The sequence below is a fragment of the Caretta caretta genome, chromosome 7, assembly GCF_965140235.1.
Source record: "Caretta caretta isolate rCarCar2 chromosome 7, rCarCar1.hap1, whole genome shotgun sequence".
Lineage (NCBI taxonomy): Eukaryota > Metazoa > Chordata > Testudines > Cheloniidae > Caretta > Caretta caretta.
Genome location: NC_134212.1, coordinates 44,992,548 through 45,010,347, shown reverse-complemented (window position 1 = coordinate 45,010,347; position 17,800 = coordinate 44,992,548). Strand labels below are relative to the sequence as shown.

The 17,800-nt window shown below is 45.5% G+C and overlaps 1 long non-coding RNA gene across 1 annotated transcript; it reads right to left on the bottom strand.

Moving 5' to 3' along the window:
• Positions 1-9,319: 9,319 nt before the first annotated feature.
• LOC142072746 (uncharacterized) lies at positions 9,320-14,370 on the bottom strand. The gene is made up of 2 exons (XR_012669303.1): positions 11,875-14,370; positions 9,320-11,279 (listed from the first exon to the last, which is right to left on the bottom strand). It is a non-coding gene; the product is annotated as an uncharacterized LOC142072746 (long non-coding RNA).
• Positions 14,371-17,800: the final 3,430 nt, after the last annotated feature.

The following is a 17,800-nucleotide window of genomic DNA, read 5'->3' as shown; positions in this document are numbered from 1 at the left end:
GTGAAGATGGGACTCCCTTTCCCTGATCAATAGCCTTTGAGTGACATTGCATAATAATCTTTGTGTTTTATACTTTTAAGTAGGTGGGGGTGGGGGGGAAGGAAGAGGTAGTCAAGCTTGGATTTCTGGGTACAATAAGAAACAGACGGCCATGCAGTTACCATGATAAGGTACCTAACCCAGAGCAGATAGAAGGACACAGCTGAGAGGTAACCTGACAGAAATTATTTTGTTCTTACCTTCTTCTGTTTGTCAGTTGAACTCTCTGATTTTTCCTGGTTCTCTAGTTTCCATCCCTCTGCACTTTGCTTCTCTCACTCCCTGGGTCTCTTAAAGAGAGAAGTATGGTCTTAAAACAGATTACCCTCAAAATGAAATGTGTTTCCTGTAGCAAATGGGAAGTACAATGTCTTGCCTCAGTTCTGGGCTCTGTGTGGGGATATCCTATATTGAGAAAGGCCTACAAAGCACTCATCTGCCATCCAACACACAACTCTGATCAGCAGTTAGTACAACAGCCCCCTTTCAAATGTTGCTTTTTAAGGGCCAGGCCCATGCAGGGGGTAGGCCTTTTGAAGAGATAGAGCAACACAGGTGTGGCTGGAGGCAGTGCTAATGAACATTACCTGTAAGACTTCCCAGAGGCAGGGGAAGGGTGGTTACTGGGTAGCGGTAACTCTGTAAGCAGTTTGGTGAGAATGATGGTGATCTATTCAAGTATTGCCTTTTTATCTAGGCAGCTGCCAAAATGTTTTAAAGGTCTTTGGAGGCTCTATGTAGAGGATTGGATAGCTCAAGGGATTAGGATATAAACCCTTTCACTTTGGAGCTGCTTATCCAAATCTGTCCCTCTCTGCAAGTAGCTTAAGGGTATTAGTATTATGAAGTATCTGCAACACTTCTATGTTGCTGTCTATTGATGTGACACTTTATAGAATGTGCTCCCTGTCCTGAAGATCTTACAATCTGTCAGTCACTAATGCGAAGGAGAAGGGAGGATGGTTTTGCTGGAGATAGCTGTTCCCATCTGGGATGGAAGCAAGGTGATCCTGCTATGGAAGGATTTAGAGGAGTAGGTGAGTGCTTATTGTTATCTGATGACTGTTTGGTGAACTAATTTTTGGCGGGGGGTGTGTGTGTCTCGATTCAGGGCCTACTGGACAGGAGTTCCCTCTACAAAAAACACTGTTATAACAGCTCTGATTAGCAGTCTCAGAGGCCAAGAGTTGACTGCATATGAGGACTGAACTACTGTTCACCTCTAGAAGTGGCCCAGCCATGGTGGATTTGAGGCATTTTAGTGTGGCAGCACAGAGGAAACATATGCAATCTCTGGTGTGACCTGCATTGTACCTAATCTGTGGGTGAAGAAACCCAGGGTGTCCAGGGCTGGTGGTATTTGAAAGTCTGTTTGTATGTAGTTAACCAAGAAGGTCTGTGGAGAAGTGGCATGTAAATATTATACCATGGCTAAGTACCTGTAAGAGGCAAGGTGCTAAATCAGGATCAAGGGGTGAATAGTATAGAATACTATAGAATAGAATAGAATAGTGATTCTTTCAACTATTAATGTGTGTTCTGGCAGATTGTGTATTCCAAAATTTGTTTATATCTCATTGAGGTGTGGGGTGGATTATGCCCAGGTCAAGCTGTGACTATGCATAACTGGAGCCCAGCGTACTGGTTAAAACATCCATTATTGGATCCATACCTCCAGAACATCTAGTCTGTCTGCTAGGTCTGCCTCCTATGTGCCAGCCGCTCAGCTGGACTCAGCACTTCCTTTTCATCCCAGAAAGGGGCACTGCATTGAGTTCAGAGGCTGGGCTACTTCTCAAAAGGGGTTGTGGGCTCAGAGGAATGAGTGTTGTGTTTCTTTGAGCAACTCCCAAGTTGCATCACACTTGCAATATATTTTTCCCAGTGTGGGAACCTCTGATTTCTTTTTCTCCAGATTTGGAATTCAGAATCTTTGACAAATTCAGCAGCTTCTCTTTCCCCAGTGGAGGCTCCTAAGGGACAGAGTTACCTTCTCTGTTTTCAAGTCAGATATAATATGATCTTGACTCCCTACTTGAAATGAAATTGGAGGCCTTAGGGTACTTTTAGCTGTCCATTTCCATAGGTCAGCTCACTAGTTTTCACTGCCCTATCTGAATTGGGCAGACCAGTTCTAGCACAAATCTACATTCAGCTTCTATAGTAGGATGGTGGGCTTTCCTCTGAAGGCCTCAAAAAGAAACCTTTCAGTACTGGAGCTTGGTTAAATCTGTGCTGTTCCAATTACTGTTGAAGTCATAGAATCATAGAATATCAGGGTTGGAAGGGACCCCAGAAGGTCATCTAGTCCAACCCCCTGCTTGAAGCAGGACCAATTCCCAGTTAAATCATCCCAGCCAGGGCTTTGTCAAGCCTGACCTTAAAAACCTCTAAGGAAGGAGATTCTACCACATCCCTAGGTAACGCATTCCAGTGTTTCACCACCCTCTTAGTGAAAAAGTTTTTCCTAATATCCAATCTAAACCTCCCCCACTGCAACTTGAGACCATTACTCCTCGTTCTGTCATCTGCTACCATTGAGAACAGTCTAGAGCCATCCTCTTTGGAACCCCCTTTCAGGTAGTTGAAAGCAGCTATCAAATCCCCCCTCATTCTTCTCTTCTGCAGGCTAAACAATCCCAGCTCCCTCAGCCTCTCCTCATAAGTCATGTGTTCTAGACCCCTAATCATTTTTGTTGCCCTTCGCTGGACTCTCTCCAATTTATCCACATCCTTCTTGTAGTGTGGGGCCCAAAACTGGACACAGTACTCCAGATGAGGCCTCACCAATGTCGAATAGAGGGGAACGATCACGTCCCTCGATCTGCTGGCTATGCCCCTACTTATACATCCCAAAATGCCATTGGCCTTCTTGGCAACAAGGGCACACTGCTGACTCATACCCAGCTTCTCGTCCACTGTCACCCCTAGGTCCTTTTCCGCAGAACTGCTGCCTAGTCAATGGAATGCCTCCCAATAAAGTTGCTGGATCTAGCCCACAGAAAGTATGTCCACTCTAGTTCTGGTAACCTAATTCCAGAAGAGAAGGAGACTGAGATGCTGTGGTTTTCTTATCACATAAGTTTAATTAGGGACTTATTCCAGCTGTGCCACATACACAATGTGCGAGGTTTATAAGATTGGTCACGGAAATCAGCCTAAAAGGAAAAGACTTGCTCTTAAAGTGCATGCCCACACCCATTCACTCATCCAAGATCACTAGGGGAAGCCAGCCAATGCTCCAAAAGTTAATTAAAGGGTTGTGAAAGTTTTAATGTCATGCTCTTGTCTCAAATCGTGAAGGAAGAGGAAACACCTCGTAGAAAAACCCAACTCCTATATCTAATTCAAAGACTTTGTGTATCTAAAAGAGGATACATGAACACACATGTTCCCTTGGAATGCTGCACTTCCCCTGCACTACAGGAAATGTGTGAAAATTGTTCCAGCAGATCTGTCTGAGGGGGGCAAGCTATTCCACTTTGTATAAAATAATGGAGTAGTCTGTGGGCCAGAGAGAATGAGAATAACTCCATAGACTGGTGGTTGGGACAGTCACCTGGCAGAGGGGAGAGCGAAATTCAAGTCCCTGGGGCATCCATGTTAGGCAGAGGAAGGAATTGAACCTGGGCCTCCCACATGCTGGGCAAGTGCCTACTATGATGTTATTGATATAAGCTGGGACCGTATAGATCATTGTTGCAACCAAAGTCCTGTAGTGGCACCAAATCTTGTATAAAGGGGGTCAAATGAGGTGTCTAAGACAAGGTTATGGTTTGCTGGTTATGATTATGCTGTCTATATATGTGTATCATTTTTATAGTTAAAGTTATGAATATTGGCTCTGTACTGTCTGTATTTCAAACTTGTGCTATGCTTCTGGGGAACACTCCAGACAAGTTGATGTCAGCTCTGCCTAGCCTGCTTGATGGCCCATTAAGGACCACCAGCTATGCAACTGACCCACTGAGAGAAGGCAGACTTGCCTTAAGACTCAACAAGGTATGCAGGGACATGCCTATGGACAGAACTGAGGTTTTTCCATGTCATGTGATGGACAGCTTGTCTTTGGAACAAAGAAAGACAGACCAGATGGCAAGAGAATATAAAAAGCTGCTGCAGCTCCTCCATCTTGTCTTCAGTCCTGCTTCATACCTCTGGAGGGACTATGCTACAAATGGAAGCTCTAAACAAAGGAATGATGACCCATCCCAGCTGTGGATGTACTCCAGAGACTTGATTTGAACCTGCAGTTTATTCTATCACTACTGCAAGCCTGAACCAAGAACTTTGCCATTACTATATGTAATTGATTCCATGTAACCAATTCTAGCTCTCATCTATGTCTTTTTCCTTTTATGAATAAACCTTTAGATTTTAAAGGATGGGCAACAGTGTGATTTGTATTATTGTATTGATTTGTATATTGACCTGGGTCTGGGCCTTGGTCCTTTGGGATCGAGAGAACCTTTTTCTTTTACTGGGGTATTGGTTTTTATAACCATCTGTCCCCATAACGAGTGGCACTGGTGGTGATACTGGGAAACTGGAGTGTCTAAGGGAATTGCTTGTGTGACTTGTGGTTAGCCAGTGGGGTAAAACAACAGTCCTCTCTGTCTGGCTGATTTGGTTTGCCTTAGAGGTGGAAAAACCTCAGCCTTGGGCTGTGACTGCCCTGTTTTAAGCATCTGATGAAGTGAGCTGCAGCTCACAAAAGCTTATGCTCAAATAAATTGGTTAGTCTCTAAGGTGCCACAAGTACTCCTTTTCTGTTTTAAGCAGTTTGTCCTGAATTGGCACTCTCAGTTGGGTCCTGCCAGAACCAGCATTGTTACATCTACCCACAGGGTTAAAAGCTAGACCCATGAGAAGTTTTTTTCAGGGTGGGTGTATGGGGACAGATAGATACATAGATAGATTAGATGGGGTGTATGGGGATGGATAGATAGATATATAGATAGATAGATTACATGGGGTGTATGGGGACAGATGGATAGATAGATTAGATGGGGTGTGTGGGGACAGATAGATACATAGATAGATTAGATGGGGTGTCTGGGGATAGATAGATAGATAGGGTGTATGGGGCTAGATAGATAGATTAGATGGCGTATATGGGGATAGATAGATAGATTAGATGGGGTGTATGGGGATAGACAGATAGATAGATTAGATGGGGTGTATGGGGATAGACAGATAGATAGATTAGATTAAATTAGATGGGGTGTATGGGGATAGATAGATTAGATGGGGTGTATGGGGATGGATGGATGGATAGATAGATAGATTAGATGGGGTGTATGGGGATGGATGGATGGATAGATAGATAGATTAGATGGGGTGTATGGGGATGGATGGATGGATAGATTAGATGGGGTGTATGGGGATAGATAGATAGATTAGATGGGGTGTATGGGGATAGATAGATAGATTAGATGGCGTATATGGGGATAGATAGATAGATTAGATGGGGTGTATGGGGATAGACAGATAGATTAGATAGATAGATTAGATAGATAAATTAGATTAGATGGGGTGTATGGGGATGGATAGATAGATTAGATTAAATTAGATGGGGTGTATGGGGATAGATAGATTAGATGGGGTGTATGGGGATGGATAGATAGATAGATTAGATGGGGTATATGGGGACAGATAGATAGATTAGATGGGGTATATGGGGATAGATAGATAGAAGGGGTGTATGGGGATAGATAGATAGATAGATGGATAGATAAATAGATGGATTAGATGGGGTGTATGGGGACGGATAGATAGATAGATTAGATGGGATGTATGGGGACGGATAGATAGATAGATTAGATGGGGTGTATGGGGATAGATAGATAGATAGATAGATAGATTAGACGGGGTATATGGGGATGGATGGATAGATAAATAGATTAGATGGGGTATATGGGGATAGGTGGATAGATAGATAGATTAGATGGGGTTTATGGGGACAGATAGTTACATAGATAGATTAGATGGGGTGTATGGGGATAGATAGATAGATTAGATTACTCTCACTGTTAAAAAACTTGCACCTTATTTCCAGTCTGAAATTTGTGTAACTTCAACTTCCAACCATTGGAGTGTGATAGGATAGGATTGCTGCCAATTTATTGCTGGAATGAATTCACCATCTGAGGGGGTCTCCATAGCAAATGCTTGGGCAGCTGTTGACTTAAGGCGTGAGCTGCCCCCTTTCATGCCAGCCGTGAATTTAGCCTTAGTGAAGGCGAAACTACTTCCTCCAAGAGATCATTGTATTGTGAAATGCAGCCTTGAGAAAGCATCGTGAAAGACATGCCAGCCCAAACCAAATTAACTCTCCTACCTTCACTTAATGGTAATGACCTACTAGTGAGACTGTACTCATTCATTAATAACTACTTGCCCTAGGTGATTGGGCGAGCAGAAATGTGCAAGGCTGGCCTAACTTCTCCCACTCTTCCCTTGCTTCACTCCAAAACCTGTACAAACTTGAAATAATTCACATTAGTTTTGCTATCTTTGGAGACTGAAAGGTGCACAGACCATCATTGTCAGCCCATCTCTCCACCCTCTCTGGAAGATGAGAAATGAGCATGAGCCAATATCCTGGATCCAAACACTACCTGGTGTTGAAATCCAGACTTCACTTCAGGAATTGAGCCCTGCTCTTTAAAAATATTTTTAAACGCTCTTTTTAGTGTATTTGGCATATGCTATGCTCTCCTGAGGATTGTGGTTGTATTTTAGTTGCTTGAGCAAAGGAAACAGTCGCTTGATAAATAAAACATAATCATCATTATCGCAGCCCATGTGCCTGACACAAGGAGAATCAACAGGGTCTTAAGCAGCTCCAAAACACGGAGCAGTCACATGGAGAAAGATGCAAAGCGTGACCCAGTTTCCAGGCAGGGCAGATTACAGATTCAACTTTCAAACTGTGTATCCTGGCCCCACCCACTCCCTTAAGCCCACAGACAGATACTTGCACCCAGACTCCTAGGACAGAATCATGTTTTCTTCTTACTCCAGAGTCCATCTTTCTCCAAAGTGAGGCAACTCGGCCCACCCCAACAGGCAGCTGGTGGATGCACTGCTGCCTACCTCGGCTCATCCAGGTCCCCTCAGATTCTGTGGCCTACATCCCAAGAATCCTGCCTTATTCAAGGTCTGTTTATGGACTCAATGTTACTTCAGCTATCTGATAACACATGGCAGATTTGACTCTTCAGCCCATGCCTTTATTAAGGATCACAGGCATGACCTAATTAAAATGCTTCCTAAGCCTTCATTATTTTTTCTGCTCCTCTTCTTTGCTGTGGGGATATCTCCATGTGGCCTTTCCAAGCCCCTCTGCTCTGGTTACTCACTGTACATATCCTTCTGGGATTGTGTCTTTTTTTTGTTGTTGAGCCCAGAGCACTCGTGTTACATCCATTTCTTTAATAGATTCCTGCTTTACCGTGTGAGAATTTAGCCAGCTGCTTCCTGCTCACAGCACACCTGTGTGGATTAATACACTGACCTAAATCTTGCCCTATGTTACACAAGACTGCAGCCCCAACTGAAGTCGCTGGGGCATAGCCCCACTGCAGGGGCAGACTGGCCTCTATTTTGGAGGTTTTTTGGTATTGATTGTACCTCCATCCTCTCACTCCCAAACTACCTGGTCCAGCATTATCCTCTTTAATGCAGCAAGCCTCAGGCTCAGATCCCTAAAGCTGGCACCGAGCTTGAAACCAAAGGGAGTGAGGTGCCTAAATACCTTTTGAGGCTCTGCGCCTTAATCTCTCCTATAGTTACTTCTTCTCTCTTACATCTTCACAGGTCTTAATCAGTGACTGTAAAAGATGGAAGTTCATGGCCTTCACTTGTCTTTCTTCCCCAGCCTTGGATCGTGTGTGTTGAAGATGCTTTAGAACAGTGGTGGGCACTCTGCAGGCTGCACACAGCTCATCAGGGTAATCTGCTGGCAGGCCGCGAGACAGTTTGTTTACATTTGATGGCTGCTCACAGCTCCTAGTGGCTACGGTTCACCGTTCCTGGCCAATGGGAGCTGTGGGAAGCGGCGGCCAGCGTGTCCCTGCGGCCTGCTCCTCTTCCTGCAGCTCCCATTGACTGGGAATGGTGAACCACAGCCACTGGGAGCTGCGGGCGGCCGTGTTATCAGATTACCCTGATGGGTTGCTCACCACTGCTTTAGAACTAAACTTTCTTCTTCTGGTGATCTTGCCTCAGTGGTTCTGGCAGAGCTTTCCCCCCGACCCCCCAACTCCAGGTGGATTGGCATGTAGTGCCTAAGAAGCCCAGTCATAGGGCAGGACCCCATTGTGTTAGGTGCTTTACAAACAGCCCCAAAGAGTTTATGGTCTAAGCAGGTGTCATCACCACCCATATCCCACTGTCTCCTCAGACAGTTGCCTCCATTCTCCCTCTTTTCTCTTCCTGTCTTTCTTTTAATGTTTTCTAATGTATTTTTTAATTGATTTCTTGTTTTGTGTCTCTTCTCCTCCACCCCAGCTGCTTCCCCTCCCCAGCAGTTCATATGCTGCTCAGGGTGGCAGCTCCCACTGATGGCTCAGGCAGGTCAGACAACATGTGCTGTCCTGGCACATGCTGGAAGAGGAGCTTGAGGAAGTGGGTTTGTGCCTGAGCCTGCAGCCCTGTCCTCATGAGCTGCTCCTGCACTAGGGTGACCAGATGTCCCGATTTTATAGCGACAGTCTCAATATTCGGGGCTTTTTCTTATATAGACGCCAATTACCCGCTACCTCCTGTCCCAAATTTTCACACTTTCTGTCTGGTCACCCTATCCTGCACCCAGCATTATTGTCCAGGGGTAAGTGAGGTGGATCTAGGCTCTTGAAGAAATCCCTGCTCCTTTCCTACACTACTCTTTGTCCTTGCTGCTCCCTCTAAACAAGTCGGGTGCCCTGGTAAGGGCCCCCTTGTTCTCCAGCAGGCACAAGTTACCCCTATTGATCTCAGAGTTACTCAGAGGTTGCTGAGGAGGAACAGGACCCCTGGGAACAGTGTTTTGTTTGTTCTCAGAAGCACGTGTTGTGAAGGGATTGCAGTGGCTTTTCCCCTCAGTCTCGGAAAAATGTCCCCTATGCCCCAGTGACCCATTTATTATTTAGGTCAGAGACAGCGCAAGAAAAACAGCTTCTGGAACAGAAACATGTAACAGGCTGTGCTTCTGGGAGCCACCAACTCCCTCTGGAAAAGCCAAGACATTTATCTTGGGAGTGGGATGTGGCGGTTCAATGACAAGACAGCACAGAGCTTTCAGCAAGCAAGCGGCTGGTCTGCTAACAGGCTTCTGCCTGTCAGCTTTCCACCTTCCCCTTTATTCTTTCTCTCCCCCCTCGCATTACATTCTCCAACAGATAAAAGGAATACACTGGCTTTGTTTAACATTCTTATTTACCAGTTTCTATCTACTGCATTCCTTGCTCTCGGGCCTTGAGCCCAGTCCTGGGAGGCTTCCCACGATTCACGACATCTGGGCGAGATTCCAAGGTTGATGCCCTCGAAAGGAGCTGTGTGTGCACAGGTCCAGCACAACGCTCCGGGTGTGCCCTGAATGTTGCCAAGCGCATAAACCTTGTATGAATCCTACATCCCCTCCTTTTTTGTTTATTTGTGCTCGGCCATCTCATGGTAGCCATCAATTTGCTTTTGCAAACCAATTAACTCCCAGACAGACAAGGTCATAACTTGTGGAGCCTGCCAGGGCGGGTCTCGACAAAGCCTTAACAAAAAGGAAATACATTGCACACAGCAACAGCAAAAAATGAGCTTAAGAAGGTAAAGTGTAATTGGCCGGGCCCCAATTAGCCATGCTAGAGTACTGGGAAGAGAGGTTCGAGTAAGCAGCGAGCATCATCTCATTCCCAATTTCCTCAGGGTGATGACATACTGGAATAAGGCACATACCTAACAATTCTTCAGCTGCTACAAAATCAGATAAACAAAAGTGGGTAACATTTGCTATTGAAGCCAATCTTTCCCATAGGTTATATGTCATTCGGGCTCGTAACGGAGAAAGCGCTCCCAAGCCAACCCCTACAGGAAATAGCAGGCACAAAAGGCATACAGTCAATACAGAATTAGCAGTAATTTGGGCGAGAATTGCCACAAACAAAGTCTCAGAAGTCTCTGGCTGTTGGTTTGCTGCCAGTCTTCGTTGGGCTGCGGCGACCAATGCTTTTACTGCTCCCCATGTCACGGGCTGGCTTGGGACGCTACGCCTCCTCCGTTTCCATCCCGCCATTGTTGACCCGGGAGGCACCGCGGTCTCCTCCAAGGTCAGCTGAAACTCCGGTATGGGGTTCGACAGCCCCTGGTGCCACGCCATGCTGTTTCAGTGCCGGTCGCACACACTGGGCCAGAACCCACAACGGTCCTGCAGGGAGAGACACAGCAGCATATCCCCGACCCCAAGTAATTAGAGGCACTGGGCCCAACCATTGCGGATCGGGCAGCTGATGGTAATAGACACGCGGTCTTTCCAGTACCTTGGATTTGTGAAAATGCCGATCCGTGGGGGTCTGCTGATCTGCGTTCAGCGTTAAATTATTTAAAGTGAACAAAAGGATATGCAATTGTTGCTGAATGTCTCCTAAGGTTTGGAGACGCAGCTCCCCTTGTTTTAATTGTTTGTCGAGCAAGGTTTTTAGCATGCGATTTGCACGTTCAACAATGGCTTGGCCAGTGGAATTATAAGGGATCCCGTGTGTGAGACGGACGTCCCATTGGACACAAAAGGTGGAAAGGGCTGTGGAGCAGTAGGCTGGGGCATTATCTGTTTTTATCTGGCTCGGGCGACCCATAACAGCAAAACAGGCTAGCAAATGGTGAATAACTTTAGGAGTGGCTTCCCCACGCTGTGGGGTTGCCCAAAGGAATCCCGAATAGGTATCAATGGAAACATGTAAAAACGAAGAGGGGCGGAATTGTGGCACATGAGTGACATCCATTTGCCACAGCTGATTCGCCGCGGTACCTCTGGGGTTAACAGCATAAAAAAAGGTAGGGGCAGCAGCGCATGGTGGGGGCAGGAACGAACAATAGAACGTGCATGATCAGCAGGAATATGAAACTGTCGGGCCAAAACGGAGGCAGACTGATGAAAAAAGGAATGGCTTTCAATGGGGTCAGAAAAAAGGAAATTTACCTGACCACGTAACGCGCGATCAGCGCGCGCATTGCCTTCAGTAAGTAGCCCAGGCAGAGGGGTATGACTGCGAATATGAGCAACAAAGTAATGGAAATTACGAGTGGTGATGAGATACTGTAAGGACAAAAACAGGCGAAGAAGGTCCACATCGACCTGAGGGGTAATAAGGGCAAGGGGTAAATGATCAATTACCTGATAAACATAATGCGTGTCCACGATCAAATTAAAGGGACAATCACCAAAAAGTTAAAAGGCCAAAATAACAGCAGCTAATTCCAAGGACTAGTAAAGCTCACCAAGCGCTGTGCATGCAAATATTATTGTACAAGTAAATGAAGCGCTTTCAGCTTTTCTAGGGGGAGGGGCCACTGGTCAATCCATACGGGCTCTAAGGATTGCCATACTAATGGTAATGCGGATGGCAAGGTGGGTGAGGGAGGATTTCGGGCCATTATATATTAATATCGAGGGTGGTGTCCAGCTTTGTAAGTAAATCACGGCCCCAAATATTGAGGTGGACAGGGAGTACAAAAAGGGCGGATTGTAGCAAGGGCACGGCCTCCTGGTTTAGAGACCGTGACCCAAGACAAACTTTGGCGCCCCGGTTTGCTACCCCCGATCCCCCACAACTCTTTAGAAGGAACTGTTGGCCAACCGACCGGCCACTCCGGATCACGAATCACTGTAACGTCAGCTCCAGTGTCCACCAGCCCTGTAAAAGGAACATTATTTAAGAGAAGTGTTAACTGAGGTTTCGAGGGGCGGACCGACATTGTTAGAGCAACAAGTGGAGAGGACGTGTTGTGAGATGGCGACTGAGCCAGAGTTGATCCAAAGCCGCTTCCGCCCCGGGCTCGATCCTCTTCAGCTGGCACCTGATAGGGGACTAAAATCAATTGCGCAATTGACCATCCACGCGGGAGCGACTGCGGAAGATGGGTCCACACCTGAACCTTAATAACGCCATTGTAATCGGCGTCAATGACCCCTGGGATGACAAAAAAGCCCTGTTTCCCAGCATGTGAGCAAGGGAGAACCAGACCCACAAATCCGGCAGGGAGAGGTCCCGTCACCTGGGTAGGTATGGTGCAAACCTCCCCCGGCAACTGAAAATCAGCGTCCTCCTGCATAATCAAATCAAGCCCTGCACTTCCGGCAGTCGCCGCCTTCATGGAGTCTATGGGTTTTAAAGTAGAGGAACAGTTGTCTGAGTGGGAAACACCCCCGTTTGGCCCTGGGTTTGGGGGGAACCCGTCGTGCGGTTTCCCGACCCGCTACGACACTGATTAGCCCAGTGATAGCCCTTCCGACACTTGGGGCACTTCTTTGAGGGGCAGGCGGGCGCCGCCGAGGAGCGGCACTCCCGCTGAAAGTGACCTTCCTTACCACAGCGGTAACAACGCTTCCCCTCCTTCCCGCTTTTCCGCAGGGCGGTGGCCAGAACCCCAGCTTTATGTGCTTATGTGCTGATGTTCTGGCACGCCCGCAGCATGTCCGACAGCTCTAGAATTCCAGAGGCTTGTGCAGCCTGGAGAGCACGGCGGCAATCCTCGTTCACATTTTCAACCGCCATTTTTAACAGGATCTCCTGAGCTGCCGCAGGGTTATCCACCTGTCGGAGGATAGCCTCCTGCAATCTGTTGGTAACATCCATAAAGGACTCTGATGCACCCTGACGGATACTGGCAAAGCTTTTGGTAGGCTTGCCTGAATCCGGGACCTTCCGGAAAGCATGCTGGGTGCAGGTGGAAATAATGGGGAAGACAGCCTGAGGGAGTTGAGACTGCATCTGAACAGTAGCAAACTGGCCCTCCCCTGCCAACTGCTCATAAATGACACCTTGCTCTCTATATACCTGGGCTTGGCGCTCCGCCATCCGCCGAAATTCACTAAGCCAAATAACATACTGACTAGGTGTCAGCATCATGCGCAACAGCGCCTTCCAATCTTCAGGGATCAGGGTGTACCCAGTACCTAGCCCTTCAGTGAGACCACTTACATACGTGCTAGTGAGGCCGAACTCGCGAATCGCTTTCTTTACGTTTCTGATCACCGAGTAGGGCAAACTGACCCGTTTGCAACCTGGTTGCCCTGGCCATCATCCTGCCAGGTCACTGGACAAACTGAGAACAGATCAGCCAGCTCCTCCGCTGTAATATCTGAGTCTTCGCTGCGTGAACCATTTGTTGCACCAGCGAAAACCGCTGAGCAGATGCGGACGACCCTCCGGGGGGCCCCGGAACATGGGGCACCACGGTGGGATGGTGATCACACACCGGCTCTGGTGGGGAAGGCCAGGGAGGCGGTGGTAATAGAGGCACTGGGGACGAAGCAGGGAGAGGGATGGTTGCAGGAGCGGACGGGAGTGGCGAGATCACCAGCCTCTCTATTGGCGCGAGGGAGGGCCTTTCCGAGGCGACACGCTGTATCGCGTCGTGGCAGAGGTGCCAGGCATGTAAAGCCTGCACGGGCGCCCGAGGCTCCTTGTTCAATGTCTGGCCCAACCGCTCCCAGTCCGCTAGCTTAAGGGTTCCAGCTTCAGGGTACCACGAGCATTGGGCATTCACCTCCTGTAGCAGGAGAGTGAGTTCTCGAGTGGGGCAATCATGCTGAGCCTTACACAGCAAATACTGTAGCTCACTGTGGTGTTGCACTTGCAAAGCAGAGAGGGAGCTTCCCATACTTACCACAATGAAAAATACTCACCGGGATCCGCGAAGCGGATGAGTGACGTGTCTGAAACCCTTGCCGGGCGAGGTGAGTGCTGAGGGCCCCACGTTTGGGTGCCAGTTGTGGTGGTTCAATGACAAGACAGCACAGAGCTTTTAGCAAGCAAGCGGCTGGTCTGCTAACAGGCTTCTGCCTGTCAGCTTTCCACCTTCCCCTTTATTCTTTCTCTTCCCCCCGCGCATTACATTCTCCAACAGATAAAAGGAATACACTGGCTTTGTTTAACATTCTTATTTACCAGTTTCTATCTACTGCATTCCTTGCTCTCGGGCCTTGAGCCCAGTCCTGGGAGGCTTCCCACGATTCACGACATCTGGGCGAGATTCCAAGGTTGATGCCCTCGAAAGGAGCTGTGTGTGCACAGGTCCAGCACAACACTCCGGGTGTGCCCTGAATGTTGCCAAGCGCATAAACCTTGTATGAATCCTACAGTGGGAGGCTGACCCACATCTCTTCCTTTCCCTCCCCTCCACCAAAGCAAACCATTCAGTTAGGATGGCAAATATTAGCAAGCAGGGATGCTACACACACACACAAAGGCAATCAGAAACTTTAAGAACACACTTAACCCTTTGAAGTGGGAACTGGGTTTTTCTAGCATGGAACAACAGTGGGCAGGGGCAGGGCCATCCTTAGGATTTATGGGACCCTACGCAGTATTATTAAATTGGTGCCCCTATGCCCGACTTGCTCTTAGCAACACAAACATAAGCTTATAGTATTGGAAAACTTGACACATGCACTTTATTAAAAACAGTTTAAACAATTAAGCACACTGCAGGTGGACTATACTTGCACTAAAGAAGTAGCACTATAGAAAAAAATCTGATTTATTGACAGAATGATGCAAATAATATAATTTTTTAAATGTATCAACATTTTACTGGAAATTACTATGAAGAGGTATTGAAACAAGGATTTTTTTTTAATTAAAAGAAATCTTTCTGGCTTTTTTGGCTGCAAAATCAGTAATAATGTCATCTTATAACAAACAATAAATTTGATGTCTTGTTTGATTGCAAGAATAGCAAGACCAGTCAAGCGTTCCTGACTCATTGTAGAGCAGAGAGCGTTTTTAATGAGCTTTAGTTTTGAGAAACTCCATTCTCCTGATGCTACCGTTACAGGAATTGTCAGTAGAATACGAGTGGCAATGTACACATTAGGATATATGTCAACAAGTTTGCTAGTATGAATAAACTGTACGATGTCCATCACTGACCTTACATGTGGCAACATTGATGACAATGTACTCAATTCTTCATACAGTTCAAGTCCATTTAAATCGAAACTATCACCGTGCTTCAAGAGGCTCTCTAGGTTCTTGCACTTTGTCATTAGCTACTCTTGTTTTCCTATTTTGTTGAATTTAGTTATGTCATACAAAAATCCAAACTCTTCTTGGTGTGCTCTTAAGGTATTAAACCTTTCGTCAATGGCAGATATTGCTTTATCCATCACAACATTAAAAAATTCAACCTCCGATTTCTTTTCTGGATCTTCTATGGGCTCATCTGCTCCTTTATATTCCACTTGCCGTTTTTTTCCTCGAAACTCTTGTCACATTTGGACATGGAAATTTTGGTTCTGTAAACTTTTTTGCTGTAACCTGTGCTTTGAATCTAGTTTCTCTATATTTCACTAAAAAGTCTTGTGTGTTGTTTAGTAAAGTAAGTGCTGAATCAAGCTGCATCGTTGGACTCTGCATTATTTTGTTTACACTTGAGATTTTAACAAGAATGTCATACCAGATTACGACATGTTGGAAACTTGAAGCTGGATATTTCAGAGGCCAATGACTGTGCTTCTCTTTTAGCTTTTGGATCTCTGGCTTCTTCTGAAATAGCAACCAGTGCTTCGTAAACTTCCTCAGATTAACTCAACATTTTTACACTTTCTTCTCTGCTTTCCCAGCATGTCTCAGATAGATACTTAATGGTAATACCACTGACGTGTGCTTTGAATATTTGCTATCGTTGAGTGGAAACTGAAAAGAGCACGTAAATGCATTGCAGCAAACCAAAAAAAGAAATAGCTTCTACAGAAGACTTGGCCATATCACACAAAATCAAATTAAGGCTGTGGAATGCACATGGAACAAAAAAGGCTCATGGATTTTCTGCCAGCAATCTAGCTTGCACACCAGAAATGCGCCCTCTCATATTGGTACCATTATCGTAGCCTTGTCCTCTAATGTTCATTACGGACAATTCTGTTCATTTTAGTTCATCAAGGAGAGTTTGAAGAAGTCCAAAACCTATAGTGTCCTCTACTTCTAAAAATATGATAAATGATTCCTTAACTAGAATCTGTGCTGAATCACTAATGTCAACAAATCTCACTACTAACAACATCTGTTCTTGATCACTTATGTCTGGAGTGCAATCTAGAATTACGGCAGAATATTTTGCCAAAGAAAACAATGAAACAATTTTGTCTCTCACTTTACCAGTCATTAGAATAATCAGTTCATTTTGAATTCTTGGTCCCAAATAGTGATCATGTATTTCATTTTTAGTTACTCTTCGGAGATGTTCATTCATCACTGTGTCAAATTTTCCCAGCAGTTGTACAAGGCCGAAAAAATTGCCGTTTTTGGGCTGGTATAATTTGACATTGCTTCCTCTAATAGCAAGATTGTTTGTCAATAGATATTCAACAATAGATAATAGACATTCAAGAACATGACGCCAATGCTGCTTCTCTGACTCCACCAATCAAGAGTTGTCTGATTTTTTAACCCTATGTGACAAAGTTCCTCCTCTGCCTTGGTGGGTCCTGCGCTTATCGGCGGATTTGCTCACCTCAGAGGTGGCATTCTCACAGGGCCTTTCTCACGTATAATGGTGTGCAATTTGTTGTTTAAAGATTGGAGCCATGCGCCAATGTCATCTATATCCCATGCTAGTACAGTTTCAACTGTTGAAATTTCTTGTTTTGTGTCTGCATCTGTTTCAAATGATTGTTTCATGTTTTGTTGAGTTTCTCGAACTTCGTCTGCATAAAAATTTTCTTCAGCAATTACTTGATGATCTTGATCAACTTCGTTGTTTTCATGACGTACAAACTTAAGTATAGAACCCTTCTGTGCTTTTATAGATGATTCTATTTCATCTTTTTGTTTTATTTTTTGTGACCCCGAAAGTCGTTTTTGATACGACATTATAACTTATAAGGGTGTTTTTTAAAAGAAATAACTGTTACATTATTGTCAGATTATCGGAAATATTATTTAAAATAACGAATCGAGGATAGCCGTGAGTCTGTGACCTTGAGCTAGTGTGAAGACACCTCACAAGGCGCTCCACCCTGACTGAGACACAGTAGAGCTGGAAACCCATGTCATTTTTACAAAGTCACTTTTTAGTTTTAAATGTATAGTGGGTGTCAGTCTTAATGTTAGTTACAACTCTATATCAACCTTACACTGTAAATAGATAAATGGCATTATCCAGTTTAATAAGATGGGTTTCCAAGCCGTGGGAAAATAGGACCCTAGTTTTATTCCTAGGTAAAGCACAAAGTGACCAAAATGAAGCCAGCACAGAATCTTCTCATCTAGATTAAGGTAGGACAGAAATGTTACAGAAGTCCTATCCACTTAAATTAGTGCAGCATGGACAGAGACAAGCTAATTTCTTTTCCAACCTAATGTGCCCTTGTTACAGAAGGACCCTCTCCAGGTTTTGTCACTCATCCTTTCTGATAAACAATGTCAGTTATGACGCTGAACTTCCATCACCTATTCATTTTACATAGACAACTGAGTAATCAGATTATGATAACTTCTGATCACTTGCAATCTTGACTGGATATGAACTGATTAACATGCTTCCCTTACAGTAATTTTTGCAG